This window comes from Colobus angolensis, unplaced genomic scaffold, assembly GCF_000951035.1.
Source record: "Colobus angolensis palliatus isolate OR3802 unplaced genomic scaffold, Cang.pa_1.0 Scaffold448, whole genome shotgun sequence".
NCBI classification, from domain to species: Eukaryota; Metazoa; Chordata; class Mammalia; order Primates; family Cercopithecidae; genus Colobus; species Colobus angolensis.
This window is the reverse complement of record NW_012117910.1, coordinates 917,686-921,137: the sequence shown is the minus strand read 5'-3', so window position 1 is coordinate 921,137 and position 3,452 is coordinate 917,686. Positions and strand designations below refer to the sequence as shown.

Below are 3,452 nucleotides of genomic sequence, written 5' to 3'. Positions count from 1 at the left end.
CTGCGGGGGAAGGTGATCAGGAATGTGCCAGGGATGGACTGGAAGAGGCAGCTCTTTCAGATTTCCTAGTAACCGGCTGGAAGGAGAGGTTCCACGGTTAGGGGTGCCAGCAACTCTATCTACCCACCTGCGGTTGTTTACGTTGTGGTTGTTGCCATGGTCCCCTGAGAGCTTTGTAAATGAGAAGCCAAACACACATGGGACCTTACCTGGAGACAGTGTGCTCTGGAGTTTGGGGGGGGCAGGCTGGGGGACTCTCCTTCCCCAAGACCTTTGTTCCAAGGCAGGCAAAATTAACCCTTCTGGCCCCAAGACACCCTGCAGCCTGAATCCAGGTTGAATCCAGGCAGATCCAGGCTTCCACACAATGATGATTTAGACCATTTATTGAGCACTTACTATATTCTGGGCACAATATTAAGCCCTCCAGGGGAAAGCAGGGTGGGCTGTGTAATCCAGAGTCAGATAGGTTTGGGTTCAAGTTCTGGCTCCTCATTTCCTGGCTGTGAGACCTCAGAAAGGTTTCTTGACCTCTCTGAACTTCTATTTATTTGGCTGTAAAATGGGAATACCCATATTTGCTTCCGAATGATTGGATAGTGATAGAAAGTTCCCAGCACAGAGGGAATGCCCACCAAATGGAGACTGTGAGCTGTGTACAAGCTGGGTCCTCATCTGTCTTGTTTGCTATCATCTCCTCACCACCCCTCCACGTGTTTCTCAGTTTCCCACCTCCACGCCTTTGCCCATGCCATCCCTTCCACTTGGGATGCCCTTTATTTTGCTCTCCATAAATCAAAATCCTTCCTTTCTTCAAGGCCTGGCTCAGATGCCAGCTGCATCACATATAGGTGACTTTTATCCTTGGGCTCTCTCCCTAACTAAGGTGGAAGCTCCTAGAGCCAAGACTATGGGATAGCTTCACAGCACAACAGCAGAGTGATTAATTGCATGCGTTTACCCCTGGATAAGTTACTTAACTTCTCTATACCTCAGTTTGCTTATCTGTATAATGGGCTTAATAGTACCTACCTGATACCACAGGTATGTTCTGAGATGTAAATGAGGTAATGCACTGGAGATGGAGTCTCACTCTGTACCCCAGGCTGGAGTGTAGTAGCATATCTTGGCTCACTGCAACCTCCGCCTCCCAGGTTCAAGCCATTCTCCTGCCTCAGCCTCCTGAGTAACTGGGATTACAGGCACCCGCCATCATGCCCAGCTAATTTTTGTATTTTTAGTAGACAGCGTTTTGCCATGTTGACTAGGCTGGTCTGGAGCTCCTGACCTCAGGTGATCCACCTGCCTCAGCCTCCCAAAGTGCTGGGTTTACACGTGTGAGCCACCGCACCAGGCCAAAATAAGGTAATGCATGTAATGAGACCCCATCTCTACAAAAAACACAAGAAATTAGCAGGGCATGGTAGAATGTACCTACAGTCCAGGCTACTTGGGATGTTGAAGTGGGAGGATTGATTGAGCCTGGGGAGGTCGAGGCTGTAGTGAACCGAGATCATGCCACTGCACGCCAGCCTGGGCAACAGAGTGAGATCTTGTCTTAAAAATAAAATAAAACAAAATAAAAGAAATATGGTCCACCTGCACCATCCAGTATGGTAGCCACTAGTCAGATTGAACAATTTAAAGTAAAATGTATCAAAATCCAGTTCAATTAAAACTTCATTTCCACAGTCACACTAACCATATTTCACATATAACTAGTGGCTACCAGATATGTCTAACAGGACACCCCAGACAGAAAATGTCTACCATCGCAGAAAGTTCTATGGAGTGGCACTGTGGCTGATGAGGATTTGTGAACATAGCAAGGTGCTTGACAAATTTGTGGTCTGGGTCAGGAAAAGAGCTCGGTGTGAAGGCTTACAACTCCTGAGGAGACCCCCAACCCTCCCTCCTGGCTCTCCTTTGCAGTCTCTGATGCCCCCAGAAGTAACTAGCACACCTCACCTTATAGGGATTAGGGTGAGAAAGGAGACTGGTGAGAAATGGGCAGGATTAGTGACTCGGGAGAGGGCAGTGGAGGAACCCAATCTCTGTACATTACTGGCCTGGCAGGAAGTGGGTGTAGACAGCTGGGGCTTTGCAGAAATTGAGGCTGGAATGTGAAATGGGGTAGGGCTGGGGTGTGGAGAGTTACCTAACTGTTCCTGAGTACATGCCACGGGCTCCCCAGGTGGAGGGAAATGGCCAGTGTCAGCCCTGCCTTCTCCTTCTGGATCCAACTCTATCAGCATCCCAGAGCAAGGAAGATGTCCCTGAGAAGGTGTCTGATACTGACCAACATCTACTAGCCTAAAGAAACCCTGGGTTAGCCCAGAATAGAGGCCCATTGTAGCTCAGGGGTAGGTACCCAGGATGCCCCAGGAGTAGGGGACCTAGAAAAGTCCTAGGCAGAATGGTGTGGGCTAGCCCAGCTGCTGGGGCCGAGGCTAGCCCAGGGTGGTTTCAACCCATGCAGACCCCTTCAAGGCCGAGATGTGGCCATGCAGCCATATGGCCATGCTGCAGTCTCAAGCTGATGGTTTCTTCAGAGAGAGTCATGGCTAACAGGGTCTCTCCCTTCCTGAAGCTGAAGCTTAGAGCTCCCAGGGGTACCAGGAGAGCTGAAGGGGAGTATCCCTTAGATGCACACAACCCTTGACAGTCCCTATGTCTCATTAGATCTTCCCTCCAACCACAGAAGGAGGGCAGGGCAAGCATTAACAGCCCCATTTTATAAATGAAGCAAGTGACTTTCAAAAGATGCCATCTGTCCTCTTGACTGTGGACATTTGTTACAAAAGAAGGACCAGGGCCTCCCACCCCCAACAAAGTGAATGAACTGTTTACTACACCGGCCAAGCCTCAGAATCCTACCCTGTCAGAGCTGGGTAGAGGGGGGTGATCTCTGCAGAATCCTAAGTGTGTGAAGATTGGGTCTCAGGGAGAAAGGGTACCCACAAGGCGTGGTCCTCATTTCCCTGAAACTCCCCCTTCTCCAGGGCAGTGGTCACTGGAGGCCTGGGAGGGTCAGCGGGTTCTACAGGCACTCACCCTGGGCTCCAAGGTCACGGGAGGCCAGCCTCCCTTCCTCCCAGCTGCCTCCTCCTGGCAGGGGACATTTGGCACATGCTCCATGCCCGCCTGCCCCCCCCAGATCTGTCCCCAAGCCAAGCACGGGACCTCACTTAATCCCAATTATGTAATGTGCAATTTAAACAGTTGGCCAATGAGGAGGCACTTGGAGCCACACCCAGGAGTGGGAGCAAAAGGACCCAGCTGGGTCAGGGCTGACAAACTAGGCTTGGCCTCTTGCCTGTAGTGGCCACCACTCCTCAAGCCTCAGCCAGCACCATGAGTGGCCGAGTCGGAGACCTGAGCCCCAAACAGGCAGAGACCCTGGCCAAGGTGAGAGCCCCTCCCCCTGGAGTTCCGGAAGACCAGGGGAAAGG

At 51.3% G+C, this 3,452-nt stretch overlaps 1 pseudogene; it reads left to right on the top strand.

Annotated features, from left to right (window-relative positions):
- The first annotated feature begins 3,354 nt into the window (after positions 1 to 3,354).
- Positions 3,355 to 3,452, top strand: part of LOC105522999 — an 11,899-nt pseudogene continuing 11,801 nt past the window's right edge.